The 19,330-nt window shown below is 33.6% G+C and overlaps 1 protein-coding gene across 1 annotated transcript in view; it reads left to right on the plus strand.

Moving 5' to 3' along the window:
* The window catches only part of CCDC102B (coiled-coil domain containing 102B), a 146,589-nt gene that overhangs the window by 28,267 nt on the left and 98,992 nt on the right, over positions 1-19,330 (plus strand). The gene's annotated exons all lie outside the window — the stretch shown is intronic.

Genomic DNA, 19,330 nt, shown 5'->3' on the forward strand with positions numbered 1-19,330 from the left:
GCATTTAGTGTTACAATTGATAGTTTCCTATTCTATTATAAGAATTCTGTTCTCCCATTAAGTAATAAAATAAAAAGTTAAGATTAACACTAAGAAACTCATTGTTCAAATCTTGATTATGTTTGACAGCACTCTCTATTTTCAAGTAGTCAGATGTCACCTGTTTTTACTGAATATCATTTTGTCTCTTTCTCTAAGGACATTCAGAATTTTTCATTCATTTTACTTTTTCTAGCCTATCCTTAATTTCAAGTATACTTTCATTATGACAGTTTCAAACCAAGTCCTAATTGGTTATTCTTATATTAACTTCTCACTACAGACTAGGGCTTAAGTTTTCCCTTATTTGTCTAAAAAAATGAAAATTGTGTCTTGGCTTTCTTTAGAGAGCTAGTGAATGAAGACTTTATGTCTGCCAAATATTTTTCCAGGAAGGAAAATTGAAATTAAGTGTATCTTCCTTATACTTTGTGTTTATCGCAGGGAAAATGTTTTCTACTTTATGGAGACTACCTTAAAAATTATTGTGAATTTGTGGCCTAAGATTGATACCAGTATCAAAGATTATTAGATACCTTTAGAGCTTTTGAAAAGACCTATTTATGGGGTTGTTACACAATATTCAGTCCATAAAGTCCCATCTTAAACTGAGATTTATGTTTGCATTTCTTAGCTGTCAAAAACATTTTGTATGTACTGTCTAGTTAATAAGCTTCACTTATAGTCCTAGAGGAACTTTTAGCTCTTAGTGGGATACTAAATCAATTAATATTTTCTATGAGTTGCTTTCCATATATATTAAAAGTAACATATTAACAGCTGTAAAGCCCTTTGATATTTTAAAAAAGAGTACAGCAATTACTCAGTATAAAATTAACTTATTCTTATGTTTGTATGAGACTCCACAGAAGGGCAAAAATCAAGTCTGCAAACTATTAAATAAATGATCTTGACATTAGATATATTTGGGGTTAAAGTATTTGTTGGAAAAACTAGGAATATTTAGGTTCTCTGAAGAACATGAACATTTCTACATCAATAACTGCTTGTTAAATGTTCCCAGAAACAACTACCCTGTTTTGTGAGATACAATTTTGTTTGTGAATCAATTAACCAACAGTCTGAGAAACACAAAAAGTGTATCTGAGTTTGATTAGTTAGCTGTTTGGACTCTTTGTTAAACAAAGCAAATCCTTTGTGTGTTGCCCTGATGTTTGTAAACACAGAATTGTAGTTAGTAAGACTGGTAAAGTTTTAGGTTTTAGAAAGATCACTTAATCTTATAAAATGCACAATAAAACATTCTTGTTTAGACTCATTGCAAGTCTTCCTCAAAATGTTATATCTGTCTTTAAAATTCCTGTAGGAGATGCTTTTCTGGTCATTTGAAAGTTAAATAAGATGGAATATTTAAAAAGCAATTTTATATTAGACTGAAAACTGTGGGAAAAAATGCGTGTACTACTATATTCCACTGGTGTGCACTGTAGACTTACAAATGCCACTATAGGCAGTAACTTCTGTGCTGTTTAAAATAATTTCAGCTAGCTGAAGTGCAGAATGTGTTCTTACTCTACATTATCTAGTGGTTTGGTAGTTAATGAGGGAAATTCATATACCAGTTTGTGGGATATGAGACAAAAATTACTCCATTTGGTACTTAAAACTTATCAGAACATCAGTAATAAGAGAAGTATCTCTATATAAAAAGGAAAACAGGCTAAATTAACATTTTGTGTCTTTGGCAGAGGCATTTCTGTTCTTCCTCTTTTTTACACTGCTGAAGATAAGTTACCAGCTATTGATTTTGCACTACAGCAAAAAAAAAATAAATCTTTAAACATTTTTTAAAACAAATGCTTTCTATTCTCTCTCGCAGTATATAGATGTTTTACACTGTATATTACAGCAATCTATGTATTGTTACTTAGGAGCATTATTTTCTTTAAGAGATCATGAATGGTTCCTTACCTGTTGTTTCTCAGGTCAAGGAAGCTCCACTGATGTGAGTGAGGCTTCTGAATAAATCAAGTCTTCTACTATCACTGTAAACATTTAAATGCTCTTTAAGATGGAATGGTCTTTTTAAAAGCTCAGGTTGTTAAGAGCTATGTCCCATTGAAGATTCAACCTTCTCCAGAAATCTTTATTCTGAAATTACTTTATAGTGTGCAACTATAAACGCAACAGAGTTGCTTACCTATAATTGCTTTTTTCATTCACTTAGTGCATACATGAAATAGAAACAGTGATACTCTGATAATCTTACAGGAAATTCAGGTACATGTAGGAAGATCATCTATTCTGTCCCATATTCTTCACCTGACTCAAAAAATGTCTTCTGATTGTCCTCTGAATCCTGCAGAAAAAATAATAATTATCAGGCATAACCAGTAGCCTGAATGGCTATACTGAGTACTGTGACTTTTTCTATTTAATTTCTCACTTAAGATGCCCAGAAGTATTGTGTATTTTGCACAGCTATCATAGGAAAAGGTGCCTCTAAAACGAACTTTGTGGTGCTTTTATATATTACAGAATAGGCAGTAATCTGTTCTAGTGTGTTAAAGGAGTTTTTATAAAGTTTGATATCAGAAGCCTCAAGGCTGAGCTTTAAAATATCATTAGGCAATTTTGCAAAAACAACATCTGAATTATTTGAGAACTCAAATGACTTTATAGAGTGGAAACTTATGCAGTTAATTTTCCTGTGATAAAATCTCATTATTTTCAGACTAGATCTAGAATTTGGAGTGTTCCTGGCTGGCTGGTCTCAATCCTTCATTTGTTTGAGAGGCTGTTGCAATTTTCAGACTGAGTGAAATGGGATGATAATTGTGCCATATCTGACTTGTACTTTGATAAAAGTACTTTAAAAATTACTTTTGATATACATATTTTTTTCCCTGTCTAAATTACTATAACTGACAGGTAGTTAGAAAGTAAGGAAAGAATTCTGCATTATTCCTTAAGCAGCAATTGTTGTAAAGTCTTAACTATTCTTTCCACTGTTTTCATAAATCAGGTCTCAGTTCATATTTAGTCTTATCTCTGGAAATTATGTATTTAATGTGAATGTTCTTACTGTCCAACATGAAGTATAATTTTTCACACTGCATAAAATCAAGGTTCCATCTGATGTTTATTCTTCTAGAAAGCTAATTTGGAAAGTGATGGAAAAGTCTACTGTTTCATTAACTTATTTTCCCCCATGCTGGCTTCCAACAAGATATTTAAGCAGCATTGAGTTGTACTTGCCAATATTTTCTCTGTTTTCATTACATGCTTTGCAATGAACAGACCAAGCAAGAACATGATTTTTTTCAATTGCTATTTATTTAAGGACATTCTGTCACAATTGAAAGGTGAAAACTCAGTTTTCTAAGTATGTTTAGTATGTCTGGGCATATTGAAACATATCTGTGCAAACTGATTTTCTGTGAAAGGAATACCATGCCAATATGGCATCGTTTTAGAGGTTTGTTTAGCCTGTTTTTCTGCTACTGGCAGAAAGCATAACCTAGTGAGGAAACGAGTTAAAGATGAGGCACGAGTTCAAGTGCACGTGTGCACACTTACGTGAATATATGTGTGTTTGTGTGTTTATATACATGAAGCAGTCTTTCTGCTAGAGGTTAGCAAAGGTGTCCCTGCCCAGGTTCCTTCCAACTGAGGACATTCTATGATTGCATCTTTTAAACAAACAATTTTTCACATTTAAGATTGAAAACCCAAAATTAGGGCAAAGTTACTTCTTAATAATGTATTAGTGTGGTCAGTTCACCATTTGGTTCTGTACCAGAAATTAATTCTTTGCTGTGTATAGCTTTAAAAAACACCCTCGAAAAGGTTTATTAATATTTAATTTTTCAATATATGTTTAAATATCCTGAATTTTCCTTTCATTATTATATTTTAGCATTAACTTATTTTCTTGTTTAAGTAAATATTTCTGCTAGTATGCTTACTTATTATTCATTCACATAAAATCAACTTGGGCTAAAATTTTTTTAAAAAATATCAAACCACTGAAGAATTAAATCTAACAACAGGTATAATGTACAAAATTGAATTTAAAGACATTAAAGTACAAGCATTTTTCACTTAATGTGCAAATAGTCTTTTTCTTTCTATCCTTAGATGGATACAGATAGCAATGTCAATTAAAAATTAACAATCTAATTCGGGAAGAGGTTTGATTTGAAAAATAGATCATTCTCTTTCATTGTTTTTGAAAATAAAATGCTCTTTTTTAGATGTGAAAAATCATAAGTGGTGCTCTATTTATACAGGATCTAGCACCTTTGTACTTATGAACAGTTTCCATTGCAGACTCAGCAAGACTGTTAGTAATCACTGCTTATATTAAGGTACAAGTCTGTGCAAGCCTTGAAGGCTTGTGAAATCCATTGCTATGTAGTAATCTAGAGTTTCAGGTTTACTCTATGGTAAATGGATTAAGTAATTTTTTTTTACATGCATTTGAAGGGAAAACACATGAGGAACTGGAATTAAGTTTCTTGGATTTAAATGTTCTTGTCACATTCTACCAATAAAGAAGGTGCCTAAAACATCTCGTGTTAGAATAAATGTAGCTTCATGCCTACTGTCTAGGACACAGTTATATTCATACAGCTTTGCAGGATGGTTAGGTACTTTTGCTTCCTAACATATGTGTGTGAAATAAAAGGTCAGACTTAATGTTTCAGTGTGGCTATTGAGATGGAATTTTCTTTTTGACTCATCTATAACATATACAAAACAGCTGTATTATTTCTGGAACAAAGAAGCAGTGCTTTCATGGGAGGTAGGAAGAGAACCCACGCTTTCCTCCCACACATACTCCCTACTTTTTCTCTTTTTTTCCTGCTTTCTTTTTTTTCTGTTTAATGTGTAATAGCAATTTCGTCTTTGGTCTTATTTAGAGAGAACAGTCTGGCACTTAAGTGCTGTTCCGCTGAGGAATTGCATTTTCAGATTACTTTTAAACAAAGGATTCAATCTTAGGAAAAATTGATGAGTGCCTTTTTTGGATATAATCACAAAACTTTCGTTGCTTACATCAGTGATGTACTGCATCTCTCCGAGTAACAGCATGAGTGATATCCTGAAGGCAATGAGAAATCTGATGTCAGTGAGCTTTGGGCCAGTTCCTGAATTAAGCTCTGTATTGTAACAGTTGATTAAGAATCTTCTGTGCCAGAAGATTCTTCAGGAACATTTGTAACTTCAAAATACCAAGATAGTGTGTTATTATGGATATGGCTCAGATAAAACAGAAGAGATGCCATGTAAACTGTATTGAAAACAGTAGAACTATTGCAACAGGCACTTGTCATCAGACCACTCTGCTAGAGAAATTATCTTACATAAGTGCTTACCTAGATCAAGTGACTAAAGCTGCATATCAGGTTCTTACTCTGAAAGGAGAGCATTATTTAGACAATGGTCTATACTATATTTAGCTGAAGGCTAAGCATCAACATTTCTTTCACTTTTAAAATGGTATGGAGTGTTTTGACTACAGAAAAGTAATGATTACCAATTCTAGTGTGATTTCACACTATTTAGTATTCTGGTAATCTTAGATATACTCATTTGTAGAGACCTAAAGTTACAGGAAACATCCTATTCCCAGCATCCCTTGACTATTAATCTAAAAAGTCAACAGCTTTCATCTGTAAAATAAGTGAACTAGTGAAGTTCCCAGTTAAATGTAGAAGGCTTTGAATATTGCTCTCAGTTTTGATGTATTTTAGGTACAATTCATTAGCTGTTATCAAAAATGTATTGTAAACTGAAAGAATTTTAATTGGCATTTTAGTTTCCAATCTATCAATTAGAATTTTTGTCATATATCTAATACTATTAATTTAATAATTTCTCATCGACTGGATGGAACAATGCTCTGATCTGCAGCCTGTAATACTAATACTGACTAGGAAATTCTTGAGACTGATTACAATTTGAACTTGCTTTGAGTGTTTCCAGTCATGCTGACCACTATTGATTTTTCTGTTTCCTGACAGTTCCTTATTTAGCTATATATTTGGCTCAATTCGGTGATATAAAGTGAGGATGAAAAGTTGGATTAGTTGGAAACAATAGGGGTATTGACCTTCTGTACAGCAAATAAAACTTAAAATCTAATTTAAAAAAAAAAAAAAAAAAAAGGAAAGATTTACCATTGCACTATTTACTTTTGTTTGTTTGTTTTATCAGAACATTTCTCCATGTCTGCATTCACCTTCTGAAAAATCCCTATGTTTCTTGATGAAGGGTTATCATCTTCCTTTCACAGTGCTTATTAGAAAGGCTTATGGCTTATTCTAGTCCCTGAATTAATTACTAATAATAACTAACAGTTTTATCAAACACACAGCAATAGATAACTACTTGCAAAAGAGGGGGGCAAGCTGTTAAATTCTGAACTAAAATTAAATTATTATGCTGTTTATCTGTAAAGTATCATATTTTAAAATTATCTTCGGTAAATGATAAATTGTCATTGCTCGGAGACTTAAGAATAAAAACTTAATTTGTTTTTCCTTTCCATAGAATAGAAGCTCATTTTTGCTTTCAATAAAGTCTGTATATGAATTTCTACTCATAGGCACACAAACCAACAAATCTATTCTTTAACATGTTATTAAAAAAAAAAATTTGCATTAATCAGTCTTATGTCTCTCAGAGCATAGTCTGTGCTCCTTGTTTTGGAAAGGAAATTGTTGTATTGGCTTTGAGAAGGAAAAAACCCAAAAAGCCACACACACACCTGGTCCCCGCCCCCAGATAAGTGCAGTATAACAAAAGTAAACGAACTTCAGATCATAAAACTCTTACACTGTGCAACTTCAGTCTTGCAACAATACTTGGATGAAAAGGGAATCAAGCAGAGTTTAGTAAGAAGTTTCAAGAGTCATCAAAAACTAANAAAAAAAAAAAAAAAAAAAAAAAAAAAAAAAAAAAAAAAAAAAAAAAAGAGGTTCTCAGCAGAGGCCTATTACAACTTCTTTTGAAATATCATCCAAAATGCAAAATGTCTGGAATTAAACCTTAAAGCACACAGTGAGCAGTCTTTCACTCCCTCCTCCCCCCCACCTCCACTAGCCATAAAGCTAAGATATCACCAAGGCAAATTAAGGGATGAAAGTTCATGGTTTGCTTCAGATAATTTTGTTTAAGAATGCTCCAAACCAGCTGCCTGTTGAGATTTCAAATTAAATTAGGAAAAATAATTGCTGTAATCCCTCTGTCTAAAACAATCTTTGCCATTTACTTAGGTTTTTTAACACAGTTTGTTTAATCTATTACCACTGTCACCCCTGCTGTGTTCTGTCATAATCCAATCAACTGCAAGAAAAGCATGCTACTGTTTGTAAAGCAAACAAAGCAAACCCTTTGGTGTAAATGTCAAGAGCTCTAGCTTTCCCTTGCTTGGTAGTGAGACAGAAATATCAAGGTGTGATTTTTTTTTATTTTTTAAAGAAATTGATTTGAGCTGCCTTTCTTAGATCAGTTGATTGTTAGGCAATATGGGAATTTTTAGTTGTTTATTTCGTGGATTAAAGGTTCAACCTCTCCATGCATAGTAGCAAAAGCAATGAGGCATTTGTTAGCACACTGGAATTCTCATTCACCATGAGTGATGGCTTGTCAAGTTTTGAGAGTTTTTGTTGATGTGTGTCCCTTATAAATTTCAAGCAGTATTCTTCAAGGGATTAGCTGAAATGTGAGTTCTTTCCTTGACTGAGATCAGAGAACACTTTAAATTCACCTAATCCATTGTGTAATGTTCATTTAGATTAAACTTGGTTGGAACTCTAATTACTAAGTTCATCTCTAGGCAAAAAAGGAAATGGGGTTTGAGAAGTAATATTAATCCCATCTCAAATATCACTTGCATTTATGAATATAGCAAATGGGCACATTGTACATGCCATTTTTATGTCAGGTCATACTTATCTAGGCACCAATATTTTGCTAAACATAACAAAAAAATGATAATTTTAAGAGCTTGCAGTAGAGGGGGCGTTGCAAAAAGATGCCCAGTGCATTCAAATGAATTTAGATTCAGTCTCTCTGTAATAACAGGAAGCACAGAAAGCACTTGAATCTGAGTGTTTTTGTCTTTTCCTTTACTAAAAATTAGTCTTCCAGTCAAAGGCTACTTAAAGGTTGCCTAATATTATGAGCAAATAGTTGCTGAATTAAGTTGGAACCAATGCTTCAACATTATTTTCTGTGATCAGGAATTAATCAGAGAGTTGCTCTCTTCAGATTTGTACAAGGAGGAATGAAATGTATTTGGCCTAGGAGCAATATCAAGGAACTGGGAAACTTTTAAAGTGGCTAGTATGAGGAAGTAGGCTAGAATGGAACCCAAATAGAAGGCTGATATTGGATAATCTGAAAGACCATAGGAAAAGGGGACTTTCTTAAGCCATATAGTATATTTGCAGAGTCAAATCACTGAAGTAATTTAGCGAAGCATCTTTTTGGGGCAGCTGGGTAGGTGACCTTGGATGTAGATGTTGTTGCATTTTATACCATGAGCACTGCTTTTAAAATACAGCACAGCCGTGGAAGTAGGAGGGCAATATCTCTGAACAGCTTCTAAAAATAGGAAACACAGAGCAGGCAAGGTTGTGAGTTATGCTGACAGAAATTCTGGAGGTGGGGTTATCTGCCCCAGCCTGAGACAGAAATTTGGGGTAGGGTTAAGCAAAAGAGAAAACTTAGAACTGCTGTTGGAGTGGGGCTAGAACAGGAGGAGCTGAAGTCCATGGAAAATTAGGACAGCCAGGAGATCTGTACTGTGAGGGCTTTTATGAAGTGAGCCAGAGGTGAGGGTGTTGGTCACAAATAGAGCTGGAAAATAAGATTATTCTACTGTTGCTCTTACTGTAACATAGTTACAAGGTCTGCATAAAATTATCTATGTACGTATAGGTTGACTATATATAAAAGGAGAGAATATGAGTATTTTTTCTAAAAAACAGTAAAAGTTTTAAAGAAAGAATGACTTGATGGAGCATTTAATATTGGTAATTTAATTATAATTAATTTTTTCAGTAAGTAAATAGCTCTCGCTTATCACATTCATCTTATGGGAGAAGAGAGGAAAATGTTAGGATGTTTCCCAGTATCTTGATAGAGAGGATATTTGTAACTTTTAAATAGTCTTAAAAAAAAAAAAAAAAAGGCAAATTATTATGGCAAATTTTTCTAAGTGTAGGAGGAATAGTTATAGATTTCATACCTTTTTTCTAATTTAGAAATCTTGTGGGGGCATTTATTCTGTCTAAGATGCAGCAAACAGCAAACCTTCCTCTGGCAATTCACATCAACAGATGGATGTCCCCATTCACCACAGTAGGGAGTTTCCTGTTGCTATTATTCACCACTTCCTTCTATTGATACTTCATTCTTCAGTATTCTTGTCTGGAAATATCCTCATTGTTATGTAGCTCTCAAAATGCATGTCATCATCCCTTTTCCCTGGATAAAATCACTAAAATAAATGACATGAGCTGTGTGGGTTTTTTCCACATAATGCAAATGTGAATATCAATTTCAGGATTTCAATAATGTCTTGTATCAGATTACTATATAAATATATATACATATGTATATCTCAAAACAACAAAAAATTGAATGGAAACCTATGTTGTCTGGTGGGGTTTTTGCTTGTTTGGTTTTTAATTTAATATATGATTGATATCTCCTTTTGATACCATTTGGTCTGCTGGAAAACTGATTTTTGTATTAATTAAGGGTTAGGTACACAGGTGCTCTGTATAATTCTTTGTTAGTCTGTAGCTTCTGATTATGTACACTAATGAATTGACAGCAGCACTACATGAAGCTTATTTATGTCAGGAAAAAAAGTATATTACTTTTGCATTTAAAAAACAGCTTGGTACTGTTGGTACCACACTGTGTTGCATACAGTTTATGCTTATACTGAGCACCAGCTACTGGAGAAAGAATAAATAGATACTATTGCTAAATAGATACTACTTGTTGAAAAGGAGTAATATATTTCAGGATCCTACCTTTCAGTCTTACAAGTAGTGTGGTAGAATTAAGGACCAAGACTGTGTCTTGGAGAGATTGTAGATACTTTTCAGGAGATCTAGTTTTGTTAAGGCTCATTGTGTTTAGTTGCAAAATGAACTATATTTGTAACAAGCCTCTTAACCATTAATTGTAATTATCAAAGAGTGCAGTGTATTGCCTATGTAAAACGTATTTTCAGTTTCTTGTTGAAGAACCTTTCAGTCTTTTAATTTTATTTGATGTATGTAGATTTCAGAAGGAAAGCAACTTCTTCCCTTCAGTTTTAAATCCTAACTCTAGTAATCAGCTAGGTCATAGTTTACCTAAGTGTTCTTCTCTCTCCATCAACAGTAGAATCTATTTTGGGGGGCCAGAGGGGATACAGAATTTTTTATTTACTTAATATTATAGTAAATCATGGGAAATCTGAGACAGTAGGGCTCTAAGAAAGATAGTGTAAATACATAAATATGAAAACAGACATTATGTGGGAGAAGAGATAGCTAAAACAGCATAAGATTTATCAGAAAAAATAATCATGCTCTTACCTTCCAACTCAGAATAGTCTGTGATTCTGTGGTTTGTTTTTAAATATTCATTCAAACATTTCTGTTTTTCAGGTATGCCTACAGGAATGTCTACTTGACAGAATTGTCCTTACATCTTTTTGGCTATCAGATTTTTTATTTATGACGTGTTTTTTTTTTAATCTTCATTCTAACAGTCCTTTCTAGTTCTAACTGGTTTCCTAGATAATTTTTGCAATAGCTCATAATATATGAAAAAAAAAATGTTGAATAAATAATCAGCACTTTATAAATTGGTAGACACTGGCAGTTTGGACATTCCTCTAGTGTCAATTTTCTTATGAATTACTGATCACAGTATTACCTAATTCACTGATTACAGTGGAGAAGGCTAACATACCCTGCTTGAGCAAGGAGATTGTACCAGATGGCCCACTGTGGTCCCCTCCAGCCTTACCCATTCGGTGATTGTGAGACTCCAAGAAACTTTCAGTATTTGCTTAGTCATCTTGATTAATTTTTCCACTAGAAAAATGTAAATATCTCTTGTTTAAAATTAAATAAAACACAAAAGCATTTAATAACTTTAAAGTAAAAATGAATGCATGATGTGTTGGTAATCTACTGTTCTCAACAGTTTAGAGAGGTAAAAGTAGTTTCTCTGAAATTTTTACCTATTTTTGGATAATTGGTGAAACCAGAATTTTGATCAGGTATTATGGATAATTTTTTCTGATAGTCATTGACAGAAAATGTATTTTCCTTGAATGCACAGTAGATTCTCCTGCACCGGAGGTGTTAATTTTAATGTCAATTTCATAGTCCACATGAAATTGAACTTACAAGAAACTGATAAAAGCTGTGCCAGAATCTACATGGAAAGAAAGATCTGTGAGATCATGGGTAGTTTTCCCTACCTCATTCCCAGCATTTTCCAGGTTTTGAACTTATTTAGGCCTCTCTGCATATATTATTCATGATTATTGCAAAATTTCAGGCTTAAAGTTTTTTATGTATTTATGAACAACTTATATTCCTTCATAAATCACTTCTGGTAAATCAGTCATACACACAAAAGGGTTTTTTCTGTGCAGATGGGGGAAATGAATATAAGTGCTGGTAAATCAACAAGTTTTCTTTCAATGTCAACGTAGTGCAATGATATCAGCTTGCATCAGACTTAAGCAGATGAGTAGCACCAGAAGGAAGAAATATTTGACTACTAAACATGCTGGTACTTGCTCAGTTTTTTTATGAATATAAGCATTCATTAAAAAAAGTTCAATTTGTTGCAGGGCTTGGTGTTTCAAGATATTGTCAGGCACATAAACATTTATCATGCTTCAGTATAGTTTCTGGTGGACTAAATGGTGTTCTTGGCAGACTTGCTCACAGTAAGAGAAAAAGCAGAGTAAATTTTTTTCCCCCTATATTGAATATTGAAGTACTTGTCAAATAAAAATGTAGCCAGCATTTGTCTTCCCTCTCGTGTGGAAGGAGTGCTGTGTCTTTGATTGCACCTTTTAGATGAAGAAGGAAAAGAATTCTAGAAAATGTCGGATATACTGTAAATAGTCACTGCAAAACTACCCAGTGTCACACATGCTAAGTAATAATTTTACTTGCCAGCAAACATCACACCTGCATAGAGCAGTGCAGGTTTTGGAAGCAGGAAAGCTGATGGTTTCCTTTCAGACCTTAAGTGCTTTTGCAGTTTTCATCATGTTCTTAAAGACTTCTAGCAGTAGAAATCTCAAACCAAATAAAATAAATATAATTTAAAAAAAAAAAAAAGAAGCAAAGAAAAACCCAAAACCCACAACCATCCCATGCCCCAATAAAATAGAGTTTACTTTGCAAGTAATGAAGATTCTTGGAGTTGTTTCCTATCCACTTCCACAAGTGTCTTGCTTATGTGAAGTTTGTCTTCCTCTTATACCTTTCTCAAAGGGAAGTATGTAGTGGAATGGAACCTTTGTCATCTTCCAAGTTTTGTAGACACTGCCGAACCAAAACCAAAAGTGATTTCAGAAAATCAGGTTCCTTAATCTATTTATTCTCTTCTCTTGTATATAGTATCTCTTTCAAGATTCTTCTGCCTGTATGAGGTTATCCTGATGCTCTACCACAGACATTTTTTGTTAGTAATGCTGAGAGAGTATCTTTAAGCATTTGATACGACTCCTTTTAGACCATTGATAAAAGATCTTCAACCCACTATAACAATGAAGATGGTTGGTAAAACTGCACAGTTCTTGAGTCCTTGGATCTGGTTTTGAAAAAGCTGTTGGATCTGACATTTTTTGAGAGATAATATTCCTGTCTGAGTTACAAAAAAGGAAAATGTGCTTCTTGTGCTGAATTTTTTTGACTAACTGTGGAGGAAAAGATCTGTAAGAATCAAATTCACTAATTTCTTAATGAAGCTTTAGAGTTATTTCAATAAGTTTTCTTTATTAGGAGGGTGGCATGAGAGTTTCATAATCAATTCATAATCAACCTGTGGCTTATTAAATTTTCAGTTCAATACCTGCCTTGCTTAAAATCTGTAGAATAATTTGTAGCTTTAGTTAAATGGAAATCACCTCCATGCACAAAACAGCAAGGATATCAAGAATCTTGAAAAAGTGTATTCGTTCATCCTGCTTTGAAGTATGAAAAAGGCTCTGCACAGTCATTTAAAGCACAAAAAAAAAAAAAGGACGTATTGACTTTAAATCTTCATTTTTGATCTGTGCAAATTGAAACAGATATTTTACATCTGTAATTGAGTCAGTCTGCCAGAGTTTTCTAATAATTAGTTTAAATAGGAATTCTTTCCTCTCTGGGTCACAAGTCTGTAGGCCATATTTGGTTTGCCTGTAGATTCCTAGTATAGAGACAGACAGCATTAGAATTTAATATTTTGGTACAGTTATGTAAGGTTCAGATTATAGTTAAATAAATCAATAAAACTTCACCAGTTTTGGTCAATTTGGCTGTGGTAAATGCCATCCATAAAATGGGAAATATCTTGTATGGACAACTTTTGTTTAAGATATTGGAGAATCTGAACTCATTTTCTTTGGGAAAATGCTGTTGACAAAAAAATGGCAGTTTTGTAGAAGAAAAATTTTTACAGGGAGAATTTCTGGTTGAATAGTCATTTTTTTGTTTCTGATATCACTCCCAGTCAGATCAGACCAAAATGACAGGGATTTTTTAACCATAATGCTTGTGTTCTGCACTATTTTAAGTGCTTCTTTTATAAAGCGGAGGATCATAACCTCTAAACACACTTTCCTACCATTTCTGGAGTTTTATAGGAAGCAAACAAATTTTTGTGCTAAAACAAACAAAAAAATAAATAAATTGCTGTTTTAATCTACCTTTCTCCTGAAGGGTGGGCTGAAATTCTTCTGTTTTCTTTCTGAAATCATATTGACTGTTATATCACTTCTTCATCATCTTTCTTTTTGCTGTCATTACACCTTAATTGTTGTCCTTCATCCTACTTTATCTTCTCTTGATTAAGGGGAAGGAAAAAAATCTTGTTTCAATAAAAATTTTTGAGCTTCAATTGCTATTATGTTGCCTTGAACTGATCTAGAGCATTAAGATTTTCGTGCCAATGCACTGTACAAAGTAAAGTTTCTTTTTCTGTGTCTGGGTTTTTTTCAGGGTTCTGCCTTTCGTGGTAGTCATAAAAGAGTGCAGGTTAGCTCTAAGATGTAATTACGCAGTTTCAAAGGTCAGTGCATTGTACTTCATTTCCACCATTCACCTTTGCAATTATTCACTTCACTGACAGTATCTTAACCTCACTCTATGCTTCCACCATTATTCCAGTCTTCCTATTAAAAGGTAAAATTCAGTGAAGAAAAGGTAAAAAGTCTGTGGAGACATTTGATGGAGTGAAAATATTCACATTTGAAGGGAAAATTAAAGATCTCAAGATTTTTTTCAAATGTTGTACATAGTTTCTTATCTTTCGCTTCCTTTATAAATCAAAATCTGGAGTTCCACACGAGAGCATCTAAAATACTTATTCTCTGTACAAATACAACAATGTATATCTTCTAGGGAAAAAAAAAAAAAAAACACCTGAAATTCTTTTCACTGAAGATGTGAAATAGGTATCACTGCTGTTAAGTCAATTTGCGTTTTTAAACTGAAATTTCAGTAATACGTTCCAAACTGAAAAGTAGGTATTACTGTTTGAGTGAAGTATTTCCCTGTGAAAAGTAAAAGGACAGAGTTCAATTTAAGGCAGCAATAGATTCATTTAAAGGGTTTTTGTTTGTTTCTTTCTTGTTTTTCATGTAATGAAGTGTGAGAAAAATTTAAAAATGCCAGGTTCCATTTAAAGTAACACAGGAACATAGAATCATTTTCAGTTGAAAAACAAGAACATTTCACAATGTGTTTCTGGAGATAAACAGATTCCTGATGCTTTTTTTTTTTTCCTTTACTTCTTTTCTTTTGTTTTGCCTTGTTTTAATGAGAAGAATATATTCTCAAAAATCTAGTTAACATCTCGCATTGCCTTTGGCCATTGCACTTAATCTTTCCTGAAAGATAAAACATCCATTATATAAAGAACCATCTTACAACATCTCAAAGAGGGTTGAACAGACTTGGGTGTGTTCTTAAAGACCATAGCCCTACAAGATTTTTTACAGAAAATTACATTGAAGAGATCACAAATTATCTAATTTTGCTTGTTCTTCCCAACTTAATTCCAGACTTGTTTTTCTCTCTGCTCTAATTTCCATACTCATTTTGGAAGAATGACATGAATGACAGAGAAATAAAGTAGATTTTATTTTTCTGACTTTATTATGGAGTTCTTTATGCATATGGTACATACACAGGCAGAGAGCTAAACACCACACAAGTGTTCACTCACTCCCCTCCAATGTGATGAGGGAGAGAATGAGAAAAACAAAGTAAAATTTGTGGGTTGAGATAAAGACAGTTTAATGTGACTGTAGAGGAAGAGAAAATATTAATAATGATAAAAGATACTTACAAAGGAAGCGACACACATTGCAACTTCTCAGCACTTGCTGACTGATGACCAGCTAGACTCCGAGAAGCAATCAGCCCCTCTCAGCCAACCACCCCCATGTATTCTTTTTTTCAACATGGCATCATATAGAATAGTATATCCCTTTTGCTAGTTTGGATCAGCTGTCCCCTCCCAGCTTCTTGTGCAGTCTCAGCCTCCTTGCTGGCAGGGCAGTATGAGAACCTGAAAGGACTATGACTTAGTGTAAGCACTGCTCAGCAACAGTTAAAACATTCCTGTATTTTCAATATTATTCTCATTATAAATTCAAAACACAGCACTGTACCAGCTACTAGGAAGAAAATGAACTCTGTCCCAGAAGAAATCAGGGCAATTAAATATGTAAATTTATCATTATTGGACTCATAAACACCTTGGGTGCAGTGAATTGAAATTTTACAGACATAGAGGTAAGTAAATTTATCTTTGACACCATATCTTGGTTTGATAGTCATCTTCTGCTTAATTGCCTGATGGAAATTCAACCTTGGATAGTTTCGTGATTTCTCTCCATTTGAAGTCTGCCAAAAATGAATTTGTATTGATTAGTGTCAACACTGGGAAAAAGTGATCTTTCAGGCCTAAAATTTCAGCTCTGTATTTTGGCAGATGCTTTGCAAGAACACAGGGTTTCTCATGTCCCAGAGCTCTCATGGATACTTGTAAGACATTATGTCTACATATTTACATAGGAACAAATATAGGGTTTGTGATTGTAGTCCAGTAGACAGTATTTGAACAACTATAAACTTGCATAATTTTGGTAGGGAAAAAATAATATTTGGTGCTAAACAGAGGTTTGTAACGCCTTCATTTCCAACTATTCTACAGAAATTCAGTGAGCAAAGTTTAAAGACCTCATTGGGAACTTGTGAACATCAAATTATGTTGTCTGCACTGGAGTTAACATCTTGTTGTCTATCACTGCCTGCTAGACCACGCCAAAAGAAAAACCTTTCCCCAAACCAATGGTACAAAATTATCCTTCCCTAATTTCTTGCTTAGAATCACAGTATCACAGAATATTGTGAGTTGCAAGGGACCCACAAGGATCATTGAGTCCAGCTCTTAAGTGAACGGCCCATACAGGGATTAAACTCATGACCTTGGTGTTATTAGCACCATGCTGTAACCAAGTTAATCTCATAGTTTAATCTAAGCACAAATGCTTGTCATATTCTAAGTAATTTAACTTGGTAAGTAACCTATAAAAATTATGAGGTAGCATGAATCTAAAATACATAGACCTCTCACTCTGCTGTATTTTAGTCAGGTGGACCAAGCCCCCAAAACTAGTAGTTTTGTAGCTGCATTAAGTCTTTTCATACAAGAATAAGTCCATAATGCAAAGAAAACTACCAAATACTGTAATTGTTTAAAAAGTTAAATTTCTTTCCAGTTATTCAGCCAATATGATATAGAATATGAAAGCAATGTATTATTTTCTTTCTATATTGCTATTTTCCCGAATCAAAAGCCCATTTTAGTTTTAAGAACTGCTTCAGATTGATCTCCAAATACTACCATCCAACAGTGTATCATGATGTTAAGACTGGCCAAGTTTTTCAGAATAGTGTTGCGGTGTGGGGGAAGAGTTGTACACGTGTTGTTGTTTCTGTTTGTTAAGGATGATGAGAAGGAACAGCCTATGGATATATCTGTTGCTGATAGAATAAAATGCCTTTAAACATAATCCATTCACTTTTTAACTGTTTCACAATTTAGTTTTCTGAATTAAGTAGTTGGTAGTCATCCTCTGTACCTAGAATCATAGAATCTCTCAAATTGGAAGAGACCCAGAAAGATCATTGAGTCCAATTCCCTGCTACTTGAAGGACTACCCAAAGTAAATTGTATGGCTAAAAGCATTGTCCAGACACTCCCTGAACTCTGGCAGGTTTGGTGCTGTGACCACTTCACTGGGGAACTTGTTCCAGTTACCAACCACCCTCTCAGTGAAGAACCTTTTCCTAACGTCCAACCTGAACTTTCCCTGATGTCACTTCATGCCATTTTGGCTCTTATAATGGGTCGCCAGAGAGAGAAGATCAGCACCTCCCTTCAATGATGTTGTAGGCTATGATGAGGTCCCCCCTCATCTTTCTTTTCTCCCAGCTGAACAAACCAAGTATCCTCAGCCACTCCTCATAAGTGTTGCCATCAAGACTTTCCACATTTGGTCATCCTCCCCTGGACCCAGTCTAATAGTCCAATGACCTTCTTATGTTGTGGTACCCAAAACTGCACACAGTGCTCAAGGTGAGGCTACACCAGCACAGGCTGTAATCCCTTCTACTGTCCTCTGAAAACCTGAATGAACCTCTTTAGCTTTACAGAATTTCTAATTGTTTTTATTTACTCAGAAATAAAGTGGTAACAGACAAGTTTGCAATTTGATTCAGCTAGATAATCACTGTTACTATTCACAGGGTCTGAATTATGTTTCTCTGATGCTGTAACAGCTCATTCTCTTTGCCTCACATTCAGTAGCTCTTCATTGTTTGCCAGTAATTGATTTTAGAATAAAAGTAACCAATATCTTAAAAAGTACACCCCTGTGGCCCTTTCTAAAGCACAGATATTCTGTTTCTTCAATGAGGAAGTGCCTCACAATGTTATCAGTCTCTATTTTTTATCAAACAATTGATTTTAGCTCTCACAGAACTGAAAAATTGTAAAAAATTCTTAAAATTTTGAGTTTTATGTATTAACATTTCAGTTCTTTTTTCATCTCAGCTGAAAGAACTGGAACCTTTTATTTTCACAGTTTTTAATCTACCTTAATCTCTTTTAATCTATTTTAAGAACCAGTTAATAATGACTTGTTAATAGTAAGTACTTAACAATAATAATCTTCTCTTCAATATATATTAGCACCTGATAAGTACCTGTTTTGTGCTATAAAATAAATTCATTTTACCATTTTTCTTTTGACATCTGAGGAACATTTAATGCAGCCTTGACAAAACCTCAATGTAGTTCTCTCTGAAGTATAAATCAGTTCTTAAATAATTACTTTATATGATTTAGTAACATGGCTTTTTGTTGATATATTTAATTCTCCCTATATGTGGATCTGATGAATGAATTCATAAAGGTTTCCTAAATTAAGGTCACAGCATTGACCATAAAAGATATTATTTCCCTTAAGCTATTAACTGTGACCAAGAGAACCAGATTAGAAAACTTATTTTCTCTGATTATGAGGTTAGCAGTACGCAGTACTGAAGACATACTTTAGAACTTCTTCAGTTTAATGAATATTCATTATCATCCTTCTAAAGTGTAAACAGAGTAAAAACATGCTGATTTTTCATCTTTTAGAGAATAGAAAGTGAACTTTGACATTGTCAAGCCAATATGAGTCTCAATATTATTTAAAACATTTCATTCTTTTTTAAAAAAATGGTTTTTTTCCATAAATAGCAGGAAAAGAATAAGATTTTGTTTCCAGCTGCTATATTAAAAAAATATTTGTGCTTTACTTTTGTAAAGGTACAGTTGATGAAAAATTGACTGTCTTGGTTATTTCTCTTCAAATTCAAATATTTAACTTTATGAAACATGGAAAACTTACAGCTTGGACTGATCTCCAAGATACCCACCTTACTTTGAGGTGAAGCCATTAGCCTCACCCAGTGAAGAACAGGAGTTTTTAATTATATTATTCCTCTTTCTTTTTTTTCTCTTT

The sequence above is a fragment of the Empidonax traillii genome, unplaced genomic scaffold (genome assembly GCF_003031625.1).
Source record: "Empidonax traillii isolate 1590-97213 ecotype Southwest subspecies unplaced genomic scaffold, ASM303162v1 scaffold113:size1526484, whole genome shotgun sequence".
Taxonomy (NCBI): domain Eukaryota; kingdom Metazoa; phylum Chordata; class Aves; order Passeriformes; family Tyrannidae; genus Empidonax; species Empidonax traillii.